At 43.6% G+C, this 21,336-nt stretch overlaps 1 protein-coding gene across 3 annotated transcripts in view; it reads right to left on the minus strand.

The window, feature by feature from the left end:
- LOC124043777 (double-stranded RNA-specific editase 1-like) overlaps positions 1 to 21,336 on the minus strand; it is a 176,423-nt gene that overhangs the window by 140,637 nt on the left and 14,450 nt on the right. The window lies entirely within an intron of this gene.

Raw genomic sequence — 21,336 nt, forward strand, 5'->3', positions numbered from 1 at the left:
CAATATGTGGTTATCTACATTGAATCGAATGGCAGAGAGGTATGGCTAGGACTACAGCCCAGAACATATATAGTCCCCATGTAAACGATATATTTCAAACCCCATAAATACTCAAACCCTGCCTTTAATAAACTAATATGTGATAGTGTGTACATGTCTGACAGACATATCAGTGTGGATGACGGATCACCACCTCAAGCTGAACTTTGGCAAGACGGAGCTGCTCTTCCTCCCGGGGAAGGACTGCCCGTTCCATGATCTCGCCATCACGGTTGACAACTCCATTGTGTCCTCCTCCCAGAGCGCTAAGAACCTTGGCGTGATCCTGGACAACACCCTGTCGTTCTCAACTAACATCAAGGCGGTGGCCCGTTCCTGTAGGTTCATGCTCTACAACATCCGCAGATTACGACCCTGCCTCACACAGGAAGCGGCGCAGGTCCTAATCCAGGCACTTGTCATCTCCCGTCTGGATTACTGCAACTCGCTGTTGGCTGGGCTCCCTGCCTGTGCCATTAAACCCCTACAACTCATCCAGAACGCCGCAGACCGTCTAGTGTTCAACCTTCCCAAGTTCTCTCACGTCACCCCGCTCCTCCGCTCTCTCCACTGGCTTCCAGTTGAAGCTCGCATCCGCTACAAGACCATGGTGCTTGCCTACGGAGCTGTGAGGGGAACGGCACCTCAGTACCTCCAGGCTCTGATCAGAACCCTACACCCAAATAAGGGCACTGCGTTCATCCACCTCTGGCCTGCTCGTCTCCCTACCACTGAGGAAGTACAGTTCCCGCTCAGCCCAGTCAAAACTGTTCGCTGCTCTGGCTCCCCAATGGTGGAACAAACTCCCTCACGACGCCAGGACAGCGGAGTCAATCACCACCTTCCGGAGACACCTGAAACCCCACCTCTTTAAGGAATACTTAGGATAGGATAAAGTAATCCTTCTCACCCCCTCCCCCCTTAAAATATTTAGATGCACTATTGTAAAGTGGCTGTTCCACTGGATGTCATAAGGTGAATGCACCAATTTGTAAGTCGCTCTGGATAAGAGCGTCTGCTAAATGACTTAAATGTAATGTAAATGTAATTACCCCTCGTTGGAATACCTAGGATAGGATAAAGTAATCCTTCTCACCCCCCTTAAAAGATTTAGATGCACTATTGTAAAGTGGCTGTTCCACTGGATGTCATAAGGTGAATGCACCAATTTGTAAGTCGCTCTGGATAAGAGCGTCTGCTAAATGACTTAAATGTAAATGTAAATGTGCATCACATACATGCAGTAAGTGTGAGTGAGTTGGTTTACCAGCAACCAAATCTTGTGGGGAGATTAGAGTGATTAGATATGGCTTAAGCAGATTTGTTATCGCGTGACTGATCAACTCATTATTGGTCGAGAGAGAAGAAAAAAAAAATCATGACTCCTTCTCATACATATTGATAGAGCGAGAGCTAGATATTGAGTGAGAGAGCAAGAGCGACACACAGATACCAATTAATATCAATTAGCAAACGTGCAGAGACCTGAAGGAGGCAGCCAACATGACACAATTAGATGGTTTGACGGCGGCAGACAAAGAATTGCTACGGAGCCAACAATCAAAGGCCGCATCAGTTTGTGTGACAGCGTCATCATCGTCATCACACACACACACACACTAACCATGAGTCTTCGCTCATTGGGTAGCTAACTGGCCTCCAAGTCACTTCCTCTCTGCCACAAAGTCACGGAACGTTAGCGGAAATGAACCGTGTGCTTTCATGGCCTGCGTTCGACTTGGCCATCCACTAACAACATGAAAGTGACAGGAAAGGACCTGGCTTTAAAACAAAAGTGATCACTACTTTATAAAATATAAAGTTGAAGTACCGAAGTTGACATACACTTTAGGTTGGGAGTCATTAAAACTCATTTTTCAACCACTCCGCATATTCCTTGTTAACAAACTATAGGTTTTGTATGACCACAAGATTCAACAACAGACAAACTGTACAAGTTCCACGGACATGTGACTAACAGAAATGGGATAATGTGTCCCTGAACAAAGGGGAGGGGCGTCAAAATCTAAAGTAACAGTATCTGCAGTGCATCTCCTCCTCAGGGACCGCAACAGATTTGTCAGTTATTGCGGTGAGAGGTTACCCCACTCTTCCACCAAGGCACCTGAAAGTTCCCGGACATTTCTGGGGTGTGGTCCTAGCCCTCATCCTCCAATCCAAGCGGTCTCAGATGTGCTCAATGGGATTGAGAGCCGGGCTCGTCGATGGCCATGGCAGAACACTGACATTCCGGTCTTGAAAGGAAATCAGCCATACTGCTTATCTCTGCATGGTGGCTTTGTCATGTCAGGATGAGCCTACAAAAAGGGTACCGCATGAGGGAGGAGGATGTCTTCCCTGTAACACACAGTGTTGAAATTGTCTGCAATGACAACAAGCTCAGTTCAATGATGCTGTGACACACCACCCCAGACCATGATGGACCCTCCACCTCCAAATCGATCCCACTCCAGAGTACAGGCCTCGGTGTAACGCTGTTCCTGCGACGATAAACGAGAATCCAACCCCCCCCCCGGTGAGACAAAACTCGTCAGTGAAGAGCACTTTTTTCCAGTCCTGTCTGGTCCAGCGATGGTGGTTTTGTGCCCATAAGCGACGTTGTTGTCTGGTGAGGACCTGCCTTACAACAGGCCTACAATGCCTCAGTCCAGCCTCTCTCAGCCTATTGCAGACAGACAGTCTGAGCACTGATGGATGGATTGTGCATTCCTGGTGTAACTCAGGCAGTTGTTGCCATCCTGTGATGTTCAGTACCAATCCTGTGCAGGTGTTGTTACACGTGGTCTGCTACTGCGAGGAACATCAGCTGTGCGTCCCGTCTCCCTGTCTTAGGAGTCTCACAATATTGCTCTGGCCACATCTGCAGTCCTCATGCCTCCTTGCAGCATGCCTAAGGCACTTTCACTCAGATAAGCAGGGACCCTGGGCATCTTTCTTTTGGTGTTTTTCAGAGTCAGTAGAAAGGCCTCTTTAGTGTCCTAAGTTCTCATAACTGTGACCTTCATTGCCTACCATCTGAACTGTTAGTGTCTTAATGACCGTTCCACAGGTGCATGTTCATTAATTGAGCATGGGAAAACAGTGTTAAACCTTTACAATGACGATCTGTAAAGTTATTTGGATTTTTACTAATTATCTTTGAAAGACAGGGTCCTGAAAAGGGGATGTTTCTTTTTTTTGCTTAGTTTATATCCACAGTAAAACGAGTCCTATATTGACATAACCTGAAACGCCTAACCTGAAATGCCGCTCAGCAAGGAAGAAGCCAATGATCCAAAACAGCCATAAAAAAGCAAGACCATGGTTTGCAACTGCACATGGGGACAAAGATCATACTTTTTGGAGAAATGTCCTCTGGTCTGATGAAACAAAATTAGAACCATTTGGCCATAATGACCATCATATGTTTGGAGGAAAAAGGAGGAGGTTTGCAAGCCGAAGAACACCATCCCAACCGTGAAAAAAGGAGGTGCCAGCATTATGTTGTGGGGGTGCTTTGCTGCAGGAAAGACTGGTGCACTTCACAAAATAGATGGCATCATGACTGAAGGAAAATTACGTGGATATATTGAAGCAACAGCTCAAGACATCAGTCAGCAAGTTAAAGCTTGGTCGCAAATGGGTCTTCCAAACGGACAATGACCCCAAGCATACTCCCAAAGTTGTGGCAAAATGGCTTAAGGACAACAAAGTCAAGATATTGGAGTGTCCATCGCAAAGCCCTGACCTCAGTCCTATAGAAAATTTGTGGGCAGAACTGAAAAAGCGTGTGCGAGCAAAGAGGCCTACAAACCTGACTCAGTTACACCAGCTATGTCAGGAGAAATGGGCCAAAATTCACAACGTATTGTGGGAAGCTTGTGGAAGGCTAAATTAAACATTTGACCCAAGTTAAACCATTTAAAAGGCAATGCTACCAAATACTAATAGAGTGTATGTAAACTTCTGATCCACTGGGAATGTGATGAAAAAAGGAAAAGCTGAAATAAATTATTCTCTCTACTATTATGCTGACATTTCACATTCTTAAAATAAAGTGGTGATCCTAACTGACCTAAAACAGGGAATTTTTACTTGGATTAAATGTCAGGAATTGTGAAAAACTGAGTTTATATGTATTTGGCTAAGGTGTATGTAAACTTCAGACTTCAACTGTAGATGTTCACATGTTTGACTTACAAATAGATTTATGCATTTGTCTACTGACAAAACTTAGAGCTACTTTACCGTGATGACTACATCTGATAAGAGTGACTACTTTAATCAACAAAGAATCAGAGTTCATATGCTTTATTTAAAATTGCCTCGATTTAAGCAACAACTCTTGACTACTGTAATTGTGTTAAGTCATCATTCTGAACTTTCAAAAGCTGTGGCACAGTGAAGTTGGGAGATGACAAAGTGGGAGCAGGATGACTAGGCCCACCTGGAGAGCCAGTTTGAGAGGGGCATTGGGGGTTGTTGAAAGGACATTTAAATCACCACTGTGTCTCAGGCGTCCTCCTCTGTGTGAAGCCTTCTTTCCTCTGACTACTCAGCCAACAGGGTTAGAAAATGAAGCAAAGGACAAACATTTTGCAATAGAAAAATAAAGAAGTCAACTTAATTGCGGCATGCCACCTCCAGTTAGCGAGAGGCCCCTAAAAGCGTGATCACTCATCAACTTTAATGATTCTGGGAGTTGTGATTCAAAGTGAAACCCCTTTCCATCAAAATGTCAGACCAGGTGAAGCATTGGGGTGCAGATAGTCAGCCGTGATTTTGGGAGTTGGGTACATCTGGGTATTTTACTCTAAGCAGCCAAATATCGGTGAGGGGACACAACACCCCCCCGCAAAAAGACATGGGATATTTATTTTTGCTTGAACATAAAAGCATCCAGAGGCTTTTCTGGCTGGTAATCAGTTTGTTGGACCTCAGCAGTGACAGCAGTAGAAGAGGGGGGGGGGGATCACAAGCATTGTACCCTTCTTGCATATGGACCCTTTCCACTAGTGTTGCTAAACACATTCAGTTTCTTTCAGATCTGCCAAGACACATGAGATTAGTTTGATGTATGTGCTTGAGAGTCCCCCCCCCCTTCTCAAAGTGACTTGAATTGATCTGACAATAGTCAGAGAGAGGCTCTCTGGAGAGGTCAGTGTTCTCAGTCGTGGAACTCAACCCCAAGAGGAATAATTTGGACCATGTGCATACACAAAAACACACAGATAAACCCCCCCCAAAATACCAAAATATACCTACACACACTAAACTGTTACACAAGTTTGCCACAGGCCAGATTACGACCTATCATCTCCTACATCTCAGTACTGAACCATGGGTGAAATGTGTCACTCCATCACTGACTGAAATAGAGAATTAAAACAAAAACACAGCCCAGCAGTGACCTGGCAATCCACAACATCCCTGCAGTGGAGAGGAAACAAAAGCGGAATTAGGGTTTGCACTGGGAGCAAAAACAACAGTGGAATTTGCCTCTCTTCAATTTGCATCGTTCCACTTTTTAATGCATATGGTTTTTCATTGCTATTACGTTTATGGGGGGGGAAACAAAATCACTTCTCAATAAAAAATCTTTCTAAATGCGCCAAAAGCCACAGCTAGCTAATTAGATATTAACTCTGTGGTGACACGGAAAGCAAAGCAGGGAGACTAAAGCAAAATAAAAACATTTAGTAATGGAGTTGTACAGCTGTACTACAAACATTATCCTTCTTTAGATAGGATAATATGCCAGTGTGTTCAAAATGTAAGTATTACTGTAATGCATAATGCTGTATTGTAATGTTCTGTTTGTCTGTAGCATTAATCCCATGTAAAAAGGTATGATGATGCATTTAATGCAGCACAACAATGGGACACATACAGCACCTTCAGAAAGTATTCACACGCCTGGACTTTCTCCACATTTTGTTGTGTTTACAGCTGGAATTTAAAAGGTATTCAATGGAGATTGTGTCACTGGCCTACACACACTGTAAAAGTGGAATAATGTCTCTAGAAATGTTAAATGTAATTAAAATTGTCTTGAGTCATGAAACAGCTTTGTTATGTCAAGCCTAAATCATTTCAGAAGTACAAATGTGCTTTATCAGGTCACACAAGTGCATAACACGATTGCTGGATCACTACCTCAGCTCTGTACCCCACACATACAGATAATTGTAAGGTCCCTCAGTCGAGCAGTGAATTTCAAAAACACAAGATGCAACCACAAAGACCAGGGAGGTTTCCCAAGGCCTCACAAATAAGGGCACGTATTGGTAGATGGAGGGGTTAAAAGCAGACATTGAATATCCCTTTGAACATGGTGAAGTCATTACACTTTGGATGGTGTATCAATCGCCTAGTTACAAAAAAAAGCTAGGCTTTCTCCCCTAATTTATTTGCCGGAGAGGAAGGGAAGTGCTCAGGGATTTCACCGTGAAGCGAATGGTGAAAAAAACAGTTACATGGCTGTGATAGGAGGAAACTGAGGACGGATCAACGTTTTAGTTACTAACCTAAATTACAGTGAAAAGAAGTAAGTCCGCACAGAATTAAAAAATATCTGAAAACATAAAATGACAACAACAAAAAATTGTCCTGAATAGAAAGCGTTATGTTTGGGGCAAATAAAACAGAGTACCACTTCCTATTGTCAAGCACAGTGGTGGCTGCATCATGTTAGGGTATGCTTGTCATCGGCAAGGACTAGGGAGTTTTTTGGGGATGAAAAGAATAACGGAATAAAGCTAAGTCCAGGCAAAACCCTAAAGGAAAACCTGGTATAGTCTGCATTCCAACAGACACTGGGAGACAAATGCACCTTTCAGCAGGACAATAACCTAAAAACACAAGGCCAAATCTATACTGGAGTTGCTTAACAAGACGACGTTGAATGTCCCCGAGTGGCCTAGTTACAGTTTGACTTAAAAGCGACTTGAAAATATGTGGAAAGACTTGAAAATGTCTGTTGTGAAATCTGCAAATGTATTGTAAATGTTTGAAAATAGTACAAACTGCCTTAATTTTGCTGTACCCCAGGAAGAGTAGCTGCTGCCAAAGGAAAGCCATAATAAATACAAATAAGTCGAGGGGTATGAATACTTTGAAGGCACTGTACATGCTATGTAGTATGATACTTTCAGAGCTTTCAGAGCTGCAGGGTGTGGGCCATGTACAGCAGTCGGAGGCTGTTGGTGGCCTGTGCCATTGCTGCAGCAGGTCTCCGATCGAGAAGTGCAAGGCTCATGATCTCCTTCCAGACACTGTCGTTCCCCATTATCCTCAGCGTGGGCATCACCAACAGGTCAGATGCCCTGCAGGCCAGAACGGATGAGCTCCATTATAAGCATGTCTCAAGTCATATTAAATTTACATTCTAACATCTACTATAGGAGGTTCCGTTCAGGTTCGCCATATGAGTTATTCAAACAAAGCAGGCAACTGGCAATATCACATTCACAACTGCACAATACTCAAAGCACATCTTTGATCTGTGTGTAAGCATATCTGTGCAGTGCACTGTATGGCCCAGCGGGGCGAGCTCGACTGTGTACGGCACATAAAGAGGCCTGCAGCTGGTTTCCGACAAGGAAAGTGCTTCCAGGTGGAAACAGAGCCTCACGAATAGCAGGTGTTGCAGGTCAGAATCGCAGCTCGCTGATAAAATAACCTCCACAAGATGAGGGCTGAGAGAGTCAGACAAGTTCAAGTAATCCATTTTGAAAAGGTAATGGCCCCAGACTTTTCTGTTCCTTAACCCCCAAAACTCCAGAGAGTTTAGATGTGTGCATATCGAGTGCCTTCAGAAATCTACACACAATACCGCAGAATGACAAAGTGAAGAGGTTTGCAAATGTATTACAAATAAAAATCATAAATACCTTATCCATGAGACCTCGAAATTGAGCTCAGGTGCATCCCGTTCTCATTGATCATCCTTGACATATTTCTTCAACTTGATTGGAGTCCATCTGTGGTTAATTCAATTGATTGGACATAATTTGGTAAGGCACACCTGTCCATATAAAAAAGGTCCCACAGTTGACTGTGCATGGTCAGAGCAAAAACCAAGCCATGAGGTTGAAGGAATTGTCCATAGAGCTCCGAGACAGGATTGTGTCGAGGCACAGATCTGGGGAAGGGGACCAAAACAAAAAAAATGTCTGCAGCATTGAAGGTCCCAAAGAACAGAGTGGCCTCCAGCACTCTTAAATGGAATAGGTTTGGAACCACCAAGACTCTTCCTAGAGCTGGCCGCCCAGCCAAACTGATCAATCGGAGAAGGGGCTTGGTCAGGGAGGTGACCAAGAACCCGATGGTCACTCTGACAGAGCTCTAGAGTTCCTCTGTGGAGATGGGATAACCTTCCAGAAGGACAACCATCTCTACAGCACTCCACCAATCAGGTCTGTATGGTAGAGTGGCCAGACAGAAGCCAATCCTCAGTATAAAAAGGCACATGGCAGCCCACTTGGAGTGTGCCAAAAGCCACCTAAAGACTCTCAGACCATGAGAAACAAGATTCTCTGGTCTGATGAAACCAATAATGAACTCTGATCTGAATGCCATGCATCACAGCTGGAGGAAATCTGACACCATCCCTACGGTGAAGCATTGTGGTGACAGCATCATTCTGTGGGTATGTTTTACAGCAGCATGTACTGGGAGACTAGTCAGGATCAAGGCAAAGATTAACAGAGCAACGTACAGAGAGACCCTTGATGAAAACCTGCTCCAAGTGCTCAGGACCTCAGACTGGGGTGAATATTCACCTTCCAACAGGACAACGACCCTACGCACACAGCCAAGACAACGCAGGAGTGCCTTCGGGACAAGTCTCTGAATGGCCTTGATTGGCCCAGCCAGAACCCGGACTTGAACCCAATCGAATGTCTCCGGAGAGACCTGAAAATAGCTCTGCAGTGACGCTCCCCATCCAACCTGACAGGGCTTGAGTTCATCTGCAGAGAAGAATGAGAGAAACTCCCCAAATGCAGGTGTGCTTGTACCGTCAATTGTTATAAATTATTTAAAAGAAACTGTTTTTGCCTTGTCATTATGGGGGTATTGTGTTTAGATTGAGGGGGGGGGGGAATGTAAATTCATACTTTTTAGAATAAGGCTGTAACCTAACAAAATGTGGAAAAAGTCAACGGGTCTGAATGCTTTCCAAAGGCACGCTAGATGGATAATAAAATTGACCAAATCTGTCCATATGTAAGAGCCTACTCCCAAAGTCTTTCAAAAAATTATAAACCGGCAAAGTTTCACTTCGCAACAGTTTTAGCTAGGACCTCAAGTAGGAGCAATGTCAAAAAAGATAAGACCGATAACTGTAAGCGATGCACACTGAAGTCAGCCCCCTTCAGTTGCCAGGGTTTTAGTTTAAGCCTGGCTAATGGCCCAAGCAGCCTGAGCGAGTCACAGCCCTGGACAAAAGGAGAGGATCGGCTTGGTATCAGCTCCATTCTCTTAAACCCAAGGAAACAAGAGTCGTCAGGGATTACACCGGCTAAATCACTCCACCGGAACAACCAGCCACGGCCCAGTAACACTGCTTCTGTGCTAATGCCAAATTGATCATGAGGGAATGGAACAGCAGAGAATCCGCTCAGAGGTTAATTGAAGACTTTGTGTGGGAGAGATGGGATTGGGTGTCTGAGTAACACTTGGATAGTATAAGGCAAATACTGTTATTCTTGTCTGCCTGTAAGTCTTAAAATAGGAAATCAAAATGCAGTTTTGTCGTAATAGTGATGTAACAACGTATGTGGTGCCAGCTATGCCTGTGGTATGCCTGCTTCTAGTCCGAGGAGCAGTCGTCAAGGCTAAGTACGTAGTGTTGGAATCGGCTAAACTTTGATCATTGAGATAGTAAACGAATGATAGAAAATTAAAGGGACTGGGTGTTATGTTAATGGTTCTCAGAAGTTAATGGTTCTCTGAAGACAGATGGCTTCGGAATGTGTTGGGGAGGGTGAGAGGAGAGCAATGTGTGAAACAGGGGAGACTGACGGACATCTGTAGATTAGATGGAGGGGTTGAGGTCAGGATGTGAGGACAGATTATTTTAAAGGTGTAATAAAAGTTTGTTATCCGGTTATCCTCTCTATTAGCTTCCTGTGGAGCCATAAACTGTAAGGCTTAGAGAAGGAGGAGTGTTTTAAGTAGGAGGTATATAACTGATGTGAGAAATGTTGTGCTGTCTGATTACAGCTGTACAGAACCTTTGGGAAGAATTCAACTTGGTTAAAGCTTCTCTAGTGTCCGTGGGTTATTTACTCTGAAAAATAAGAACCTAACAGTAGTCAGTGGCAAACGACCCAAACAGCTCTCGGTGTGTGCACACAAACACACTCGGCGTTCGTATGACACCAGGGAGAGCTCATTTCTAGGCTAACTATTAGCACTTTCGCTGCATCTTTGTCTCGAGCTTGGGGACTAACGCGTCACCCTTTTATTTACCCACCACGGTGAGCACTGAATTATAACGCCGTAGCCAGCGCCACGGTAAGCAGCCTTGCCTTTCGAGACCGCTGCAGATGAGAGGCAGCGTGTATGCTGTAGCTCACCCAGAGAGGAGAGATGCAATCTACCTGTGTGGAAAAAGAGAATGCTTCATCAAAGCAATGGACCTTCTCACTTGCTGGTTGGCTGACCCAGTCTAGTGTTTAGATGGACTAGGTCAATGTCCACGAGGGAGAATCCTGTTTTTCACTCGCCGTCCTATACATCACTTTTTGTGTACTGACGCATGTTGCAAGTGTGCATCTTCTCAAAAGGACACGAGACTATATGAAATGACACTAGCCAGTTTAAACTGCATAAGTGTGGAGAGACATAATTACGAGGGTGGGGGAGCAAGTGTGAGATGGAGTGCCATGGTGAGGCGGCATGTAAAAGTTGGAGAAAAGAGCGAGCGCTCGGCTTTAGCAAAGCACCAGCACTGCGCATCTGTCATCAAGATCAAAAAGGCTCATATTTTTTACTTGCAGGGCCTTTTGTGCTGCCTTCTCTCTGCTGAGGAGTCACAGCAACAACAAAAAAAAGAAAAAATCCCTCTGCTCTCCCTTAGCCAGAGAAATCAATCACTTCAAAACTCTGGGAGGCCTAAATTTGGTACGAGATTAAAAACGAGCTTTCGAGTGAACTGTTCATCTGTTATGGAAGCGAGTTGGATACCTGTACAGTCCAGCAACAATCACAACAATACTGGTTGAATCAATATGGTGTGTGGGCTATTGGATAACAATCCCATGCGGAGAAAGGGTACCTCGTTCACGTTAAATCTTTGGGGTTGCATCGGTGTGCAGCGAGAAAGAAAAACAGCCTTTGAAAGTGTAGCTTTCTATTCCGCTAACCAATACCTCCAGGAGACACTTTACAGTCCAGTCGGAAAGTATGGAGAACCTGCCCTTTTCCCACGTTGTTATGTTGCAGCCTTACAAAAAGATAATAATTAAAATACCCGTTTTCCCCTCATCAATCTACACACAATACCCTATAATGACAAAGCGGAAAAACACGTTTTTTGAAACATCTGAAAATGGTATTAAATACAAAGAACATATAACTTATTTGCATAACTATTCAGACCCTTTCCTATGAAAATCTAAATTGAGCTCGGATGCATGCCATTTCCATTAATCATCCTAGAGTTTTTTCTAAAATTTGGAGTCCACCGGTTGTGCATTCAATTGATTGGACATTATTTGGAAGGGGCAAAAAAGTATTTAGTCAGCCACCAATTGTGCAAGTTCTCCAACTTAAAAAGATGAGAGGCCTGTAATTTTCATCATAGGTACACTTCAACTATGACAGACAAAATTAGAAATAAAATCCAGAAAATCACATTGTAGGATTTTTAATGAATTTATTTGCAAATTATTCTCTGGCCAGCCAGAGCCAGCCAGAGCCAGCCAGAGCCCGGACTTGAACCCGATCGGACGTCTCTGGAGAGACCTGAGAATAGCTGTGCCGCAACGCTCCCCATCCAACCTGACAGCGCTTGAGAGGATCTACGGAGAAGAATGGGAGAAACTGGCTAAATACAAAAGTGTGCCAAGCTTGTACCGTCATAACCAAGAAGACTCGTGGCTCAAATCGATACAAAAAGGTGATTCAACAAAGAACTTAGTAAAGGGTTTGAATACTTGTGTAAATGTGATGTTTTTTAAAGTGCATTTGGAAATATTGCCATACGGTCAGTGTGGTGTTGGAGAATGACTGATATTCCCTTTTGACATTGCCATTTCCTTTGAGTGTTTGCTGAGGCATTCGTGTTCTTCCCATGGCGAGTTGGCCTTCTCTTGACCTGAAACTAAGCCATGTGATGGACACATGGAGAAAGGACTTCAAGCCTAAGGTAATAGTAATTCCTCAAAGCACCGATCTCACATTTACTGTGAAATGCTGGTCATCCGAAACAGAATAGTTCAAGAGAAGAAACATTCACCCAAAGTCACAATGAGAGCTGTCCGTAAATCTCGCTCACCACACAGTGCCAATGTAATGTCACCGTGGCTCTAGGCCTTTCCGAAGAGCAGGGAGGGGGGGCAACGCAGACGTCAGATGAGACATGCACTTAGCCATCGGGGCGAGGTCGGAGTTTGCAAGTGTGCACACTAAGCCATTGTGCGTCAGACAGACAACTTTCTTTTTTTTTTTTAAAAGGTCAACTGCCCCTTCAAACCAACTTCTCTGGTTTTAAACGTCCTATGTGGCACCGATGAGAGTCAGAAACATTCATTCTAGTGTCAAAATTGGACGACAAAGTGTAAATAGGAAGAGGTTTGTCATAAATTCATAAAGTCTCGTCCATTCATGAAGTGACCACTTGCAGATGTGTTTGACAGTGTCAATCGCATGAGCCTGCCACTTTTTGGGGTAAAAACAGAATTGAGACGATAAGAACACACTTGTATCCCAACCAACTGCAACTTGTAAATATTCCTAAACCCATTTATGAGCATCTTGTGAACCCTGCAGCCTATTTTTAATAGGATTCCTTATGAAATACTGCCAGACAGCTGGTAATAGATGTTGAGAAAGTTGTAATAAAACTACAATGGCACCGAATCACAAGTGTTGCCACTCGCCAGTGACTTGATAAGTTGATTGTGGCCTGGCTGCTCAATGTGCATGCTAGCTACTACTTGTTAGATTTATTGACAGAGAACTTGGCTAGGTAGGTAGCGATTTTGGGCACTGATATACAGCATGTAGCTTTGTGCTTTATTTATGATAGTTTGCCAGCTTGCCGATGAAGTTGTAGACATATTATTGTTCTCAGAAAATCAGTCCTGAGCGCACAGCCAGACTTTGACTCGATAGACTGCATGTAGTGCACTGACTAGTTGAATGCACTTTTTTTTTAGTGCACCAAACACTTTAGCTGGATGTAAATTTGTGCGACTAAGAACTCATCTGTAAAAATGACAGATTTCATGATTCATCTTACATTAATTCTGATCATTTTAATGGAGTGGCCATGTTGTTGCGCCGGTGACAAAGGATTAAACATATTTTAAAATTAACTTCAATGTCATTGAATATAGCTATGATTCCCCCCCCCCCCCCCCCCCTTATATATATTAGTGTAATGAAGTGAAAGAAGTTGGCAGATTATCATCAATGATTTACCAACATCTGTAACAAGCTGTCCAGTGTAGGAAATCCTCATTGGTACCCTAGTTTATAGAAAGAGCCATAAGCAGTAGTAGTACTGACCCTGAGAGACCCCCAGTAGGTCTTCATCCCTACTGATGCTGCTGTATTACACCACAGTCTATTTCGTGTGGAGTCTGATATCCTGTTTGAAGTCACTGGCATTAAAAAAAATAATAATAATAATAATAATAAAAAATTAGGACAACGTCCAGCTACAATAAACAGAGTTAGTCTGCACTCTACATTATTAGTTGTTGCATTTCATCAACAAGAAAATAAATAAAACTAAGTGAATTGGTGGATATATTCACATATTTCAGTCTCTGCATTGTTTGTTTATTCACTCTCGATTCTAGATTCTTATTTTTTTAAAGGCTCGGAGTTGGATTACATATATTCTTTTTTTTAAGAAACAGTGGGGGTCTGAAGCTGTATGGTCAGCCTAGCAATGAGCAAAGCTCTCGCTGCGCTACGACAGTGAATCATAAGAGGAGCCATTTGGCTTTAGATCATGATTCGCTAATCCCAAACAGCTAACTGTTACTGAAACTGAGGCACCTGGACGGTCAAAACCCTGGCAAAGTGCGTTATCCTGTCATTTGAAGGCAATCACACCTTCCTCGGCTTAACCAAGTATTAGATATACTCATTTACCAGGGGTTTCCCTTTACATTGAGGGATGTGGTGCGTGTATGTCCAATGTGAAGGTTACTGTGGAAGCCTCGTCGTCTCCACCTTTACTCCCCAATGCCCTTTCTGTTCAATTGTGACACCGTCTATCTAGGCCATCGGGTTCTGTTGGGGTAGAGCGGTATCAACTCTCCTCATTAAGTGCCTTTTGTAGGATGTGCTTTGTATTCTGACACAAATCCTTAAAAACATGCACACGGTACCTTGCCCTTTAACTGGACAGAGCACAGAGAGCTGAAAGAAAGGGCTAATAATGCTCTGATCAACTGTCCTTGTCAAGAGTGATGAGGAACCTAACGGAAGCATTCAGTTTGCATCTGTAAAATGCTGTAGGCCTAATTCAGAGAGCGATTCATTTCGTTGTGACAAAACTGCATAATGTTAAAACCGTATTACACTTAGTAGAATGAACTGTAATATAGAACTACATCAGGTTGTGTGAATGGCACATGGACGATAAGTAACGGCGTGCTTGTGACAAAGCCGTCTAAGTTGCCCTCGAGGAGATTTAATAGAGTCGTATTGTACTGTATTCAAACACACATTGCTGGCTGAAACAAAATGCAAAACAACCATACCTACAAGCGAAAAAAACATTATCGCCTTTGGTTGGAAACTATCAGCTCTTCAATTCTAAAAACAAATGTCCTAATAGAAAGCCCAGCACTGCAGATCACACGTTAGAAAGTTTAAGATCAGTGAAAGGTGCTAAAATATTGCATTCTCCTCCAGTGCTGCAAAGTAGTAACTTTAAAACACCACTAGATCTGCGACAAAGAAGCCGTTGTCCAGAGAGTCAAGCTTCGAGGCCCCGGTGGTGAAAATGGAGGGGATGGGTTGTTTGGTCTCCATGAATTTGACGCTCATTTAGAACCTTTCAACGATCTCTAGCTACGGCCAGCGCCGAATCGCCATCGCGTTAGGCTTGTTCAAATAAAAGCCAATTGTGCCTCCCGAGAGGCGCAGTGGTCTAAGGCAATGCGGTGCTTGAGGCGTCACTACAGATCCGGTCCAGATCCGGCTATGTCGCAGCCGGCCGGCGACCCGGGAGACCCATGAGGCGACGCACAATTGGCCCAGTGTCGTCCTTGTCTCATCGCGCTCTAGCGACTCATGTGGCGGGCCGGGCACATGCACGCTGACATGGGTTGCCAGTTGTACAGTGTTTCCTCTGACACATTGGTGCGGCTGACTTTCCGGGTTAAGCGAGTAGTGTGTCAAGAAGCAGTGTGGCATGGCAGGGTCGTGTTTCGGGGGATGTACGGCTCTCACCCTTTGCCTCTCCCGAGTCCGTACGGGAGTTCCAGCGTTGGGACAAGACTAACTGCCAATTGGATATGACGAAATTGGAGAGAACAAGGGGGTAAAAAACAAAATTAAAATAATAATGAAAATAGAGCCAACTGTGTGTGAAGATGTCAGAGACCAGGGGGAAGGGAATGAAGGCGACACCATAGGCCTATAGGTTGACTATGTCAGCAAGGTCCATGCCTGGAATAAGACCTTCATATAGCCTTCATATAGTGCAATACTTTTGTCCAGAAACGTATGTTTTCATGGTTCCGGGCAAAGGTAGTGTACTGTAGAGTATTGTCTGTCATTTGATATGTGTTTACGGAAAGGTTATTTATTTGGGCCCAATTCCTTCTCTCCGATGGGCTCCGATCATTGCTAAAAAGGACAAACAAAAAAAGGTGCTTGGAGCCATCTTCCTTTCAACTAGACATGATACCTTTTAACATTTTACTTTACTATAGTTAACCGCTGGAGAAGAGAATTTGAGGCCGGTGCAGCTCAAGCTGAGAAAGCAACAATGGCATTTGTGAACCAAACTGGGCTCAGATATTGACATAACCTAGAAAACAAAGCCTCTTTCTGCAACAAACTACAGAGCGTACATGAAAGACCTGGGGAAAGAGGGGGGGGGGGGCACTGTCAAACCCTTGAAACCAAAGCATAAATAAACTCGGAGCTATAAAATCGATAAACGTTCTAAATCAGGCGGACAAGATATATCGGTAACGAAACAGGAGCCGGCTGCTCGTCCGCAACGCACTTCTCATTCTTCTGACAAGGTTTATTCTCCCCATTACATTATCACAGCCGATTCAGAAACAGTCTCTCCTCATTGTGACATGACCCTGAAAACACACAGACTGAGGGAGAGCAGCTGGCGAGCACCAAATAAACTGAAATGACACAGAGAAGCATCAGGATTGACCATCACAATAATATCCTTAAGACAGACAGACGTTATGGTATTTTGCCTGAAAGAAGCCAATTCATTACAGTCCCATTTTTAACACAAATAAACCTTGCCGACATGTGCACGAACGAGAGTTGGTGTGAACACACACCATCGAAGAAATCCATTATTAATTAGTTTAGGCATGTCCTAAGCAACATCATAAGACTAATAAACATGTATTTTCAAAAGAACAGCCTATTTTGCACATGAAATCAATAGCTAGTGTTCAGAAAGTATTCATGCCCCTTGGCTTCTTCTACATTTTGTGGCATTACAGCCTGAATTCAAAATCATTTTATTCTCATTCATCCTCACACAGTTGTACATTTTTTGGCTCATACAGAAAATCTCATTTACGTACTGTAAGCATTCACACCACCGAGTCAATACTTTGTAGAAGCACCTTTGGCAGTGATTACAGCGGTGTGTCTTTCTGGGTAAGTCTCTAATAGCTTTCCACACATGGATTGTGCAACATTTGCCCATTATTATTATTATTCTTCATTATTGATCATTGCTAGACAATCATTTTCAGGTTTTGCCATAGATTTTTTACATAGATTTCATTCAAAACTAACTGTGTTTTCGGTAAGCAACGCCATTGTAGATGTGGCTTTGTGTTTTAGGATATTGTCCTGCAGAAAGGTCAAGTCATCTCCCAGTGTCTGGTGGAAAGCAGACAACCTGGATTTCCTCTAGGATTTGGACTGAGCTTAGCTCCATTACATTTATTTTTTATGCTGAAAAACCCAGAGTCCTTAACAAATACAAGCATACACAGAAAAATCTAAAATCAAAAGCTTTAGGTCGGGGTAGGTCTCGGCTACTATGTAACTGCGAGTGAAAAACAGTCTTGTTACGATGCCTATCATGTTGGCAAAAATGTTCTGATCAGTGCTAATACATTAACCAACTAGACAATGTGATCATAAGCAGCACTCACCTCAACTTAGCTAACACGTCCACAGCATGTTTGTAGCATAACCAATATCCAAACAGAAGATTCTGTGAAAAGACTAAATCCGACATTAAATTGATTTTATCAAGACAACTCGCCCACGCTTCTCTCAAAGCGGCACTAAATTGTTGACCAAACGCAGGTAAGCTATTGCTTCAAATGCATTATGACAAATCGGATGACTTTGGGAGTATCAATGAGCAACAATTTGATGTCTTCAGTTGCATTAGCCAACTTTGTTCCAATATTTTCTGTGATATTTATTCCCACAGTAATTCTTTATGGATCTGAGAAAATGTTTGTTGACATTATGTAGGCTACTGATCCTTTTAGATAAATAAAAGCAATAAAGCATACCTAGGGTGTATTTAAAAAGAGAGTACACATTGTTATTCCGTTTATGTACTGGAAAATGTTTTAGTCTCCATCAACCATCTCCCTGACCAACTTCCTCTGATCAAGCCATTACAAAACGTTCCCTCTCCATCTTCGGGGGACACTCAAAGACTGCACATCTAGGGAAGGGAAAGAGGATACCTAGTCAGTTGTACAACTGAATGCATTCAACCGAAATGTGTCTTCCGCTTTTAACCCAACCCCTCTGAATCAGAGAGGCGAGGGGGGGCTGCCTTAAAGCAACGTTCATTTCAAAACAAATATTCCAGGCCAAAATCTACAAGCCTCTTTATGACTATAAATGGCATAGACTTGAAAAGCACCCAAAAACATTGAGAACATTACATTATCTGATGGCATGGCTGGTTTTGATTTTTAAAAATGCCTGCAATTCCAACCACTTAAAGTCATATGTTTGTAATTGTCCATTCAAAAACACAGGCAGTACATCCTTTTGCATATCACCTCAGGAATTGCAAACGGATGTGAGCCGACACGTGCTTTGGAATGTCTTGCACCGATAACGGAACATTTAAACTACCGAATCCCAGATTCCTCTTCTCTGACACAATTTTACCGGTTTAGGATCACCTACTATGTATGACGAGCACTCTGCCCTATCAGCAATAGAACAAGTAAATAAAAATATATCTACACATGCCCCACAAGGAAATTGAATGAGTTATTGAGATACATAGTCCCGTCTATCATGTCAGCAATACGAGTTTGTCCTGGAATGCGTCAAATTAGACGGAGGCCTTCTCCGCATTTTGATGGGTTTTTCCGGAAACATTTTCAAGACCTTTCTATCTAAAAAAAGGACCGATGAGCACCACCATGTACAGTTCATAGGAGCATGCAGTATTTACACTACCGTCATTTTGCTGTGGCGCTGCTCCACAGCGAAATCATTGCCGCTAGAACAGTCCACATTTACTTTTCCTCTGCAAACAAAAATGAGCAATGAATTTAAAAATAATAATAATAATCTGACAACCCCATAATAGTTTCAATTTATCTTGTCGGTTTGTTGTGTGTTCCACGCGAGATAAATATTCCTCGAGGCACATTCAAGTTATGGGTGCCATAGGGATGGAATCATGCATTCTGACAAGCAGTCAATGCACAACAATTCATGCAATTGCGAAAACAGCCGTTTTAATGGCCTTTATTTTTTTAAAGAGGGGGCTACAAGCATTCCATTCCTAATGTATGCATTTCTCAACTCATAAATATGGGTGAACTGCACCATTTTAAACCCAGAGCTTTTAGCAGAAGCAAGTTACAGCTCTGTAATTCACCATTAGTGCATAGGGGAGAAACAAGGGTCAATTGTAGGGTACCTTGGGGCAAAATGGGGTGGGGGAATGGTTGTTTTGGTTTCTGTCAGAAGAACAGGCGTGTTACCACAGGTAATACTGTAGCACACACACACACACACACACACACACACACACACACACACACACACACACACACACACACACACACACACACACACACACACACACACACACACACACACACACACACACACACACACACACACACACACACACACACACACACACACACACACACACGTCCGTTAAAAGCGCAGAGAGCATCATGAAGAACAAGGAACACACGAGGCAGGTCCGAGATACTGTTGTGAAGAAGTTTAAAGCCGGATTTGGATACAAAAAGATTTCCCAAGCTTTAAACATCCCAAGGAGCACTGTGCAAGCGATAATATTGAAATGGAAGGAGTATCAGACCACTGCAAATCTACCAAGACCTGGCCGTCCCTCTAAACTTTCAGCTCATACAAGGAGAAGACTGATCAGAGATGCAGCCAAGAGGCCCATGATCACTCTGGATGAACTGCAGAGATCTACAGCTGAGGTCGTACATTGCACAGTCGTACATTGCACAAATCTGGCCTTTATGGAAGACTGGCAAGAAGAAAGCCATTTCTTAAAGATATCCAGACCAGCATGTACCTGCCACTCATTTTACAGAGAATGCTGCCATTCCCCCCCCATCCAGTCGGTGCAGCTTTGGAGTGAATTAGAGAGACACACCTGACCCTGGGATCGCTCAGCGTTATGAATGCATGGTGCCAGCGTTCCCGACCAGGTGGAATAACAACTATTCCCGGACACAGCAGTCTTCCTACTTTTGAGGGGAGGGATGTGAGCAATCCCCACGGCAACCTCGAAATTCAACGTCCTGGATTTGGTTCCAAAGCAGAGGAATACGAGTCAATAATATTATGGATAAGCTTCTGTTCATTCCTACTTAGTTTACCATTGTCCTCACTAATAGGCCAGGAATGGACGTACAGCAGGAAGCATAACAGTTGACAAGGTAGAATGTGGATGTAGGTAGAAGTTGCTTCTAACCACTGATACAGGGTCAGATTTTTCTCATCACTCTAATTACGCGTTACAATTAGGGAAAGGGTCAACTGATCCTAGATCTAATCTGTGTATTACAGCAAACGTACCTCAGTCGAGCCTTGCACACCCCCCACTTGAGAAGCCACAAACATAACCAGTCATTCGCATACATTCACCCCTCTCCTAAACCCTTACATCGGGGGCATTCCAACAGTCAGCCATACAGCACCAAAAGATTGTTTTCGTCTTTGTCTTGCTTCTTCTCTCCCCTCTATATATAGCCATATCACCAAGGGCTTTACACAAGAGCCATGCAAGAGCACCGGAAGAGCACCGCCTTTTCATGTGACACAGTGAGTCATGACACCCGGCTGTGCATTCAGCCTGACACGAGCGGTGTTGGGAGAGCGATTCAGAGCACTCCTGGGCTCGGCTACATTCGAAGGAGGCTGCAGTGGCTTATTGGCGACTCAACAGAGGGTCTCCTTTTCCCTCTCTCCCTCCATCTCCTTTCCTCTCTGCTCTCCCTACTCTCAATTTCCATCCCCATCCTCTTCCCCTCCCTCCTATCCTGCCGCAGTCAAGAAATTAGGGCGCCATGACTTATGCAAGAACTGCGCTAAAGATGACGAGATGCCATGTTTACAACAGCATTACAAGGAAAAATTGCAGGAAAACATGCTTTTGACGCACAGTACCAAAAGACATAGCTGAGGCTCACAGAAGGACCTTGAAGGCCATCCTTGCGCTGAGTGACATCTTAAGAGGGCTGACCTTTATTCCTAAGCGTAACGTGACACGCGTCAGAGATGGAACCAAGATGGACTTGAGTGGATAGACATTGGGAGGATTTTGTAGGGAGTGAGAGAGGCATATATTATACACCACGTGTATAATAAAGACATATGCGAGTACAGGACGAGTCAACAACATTATGTGGGTAC

The sequence above is a fragment of the Oncorhynchus gorbuscha genome, linkage group LG09 (assembly GCF_021184085.1).
Source record: "Oncorhynchus gorbuscha isolate QuinsamMale2020 ecotype Even-year linkage group LG09, OgorEven_v1.0, whole genome shotgun sequence".
NCBI lineage: Eukaryota > Metazoa > Chordata > Actinopteri > Salmoniformes > Salmonidae > Oncorhynchus > Oncorhynchus gorbuscha.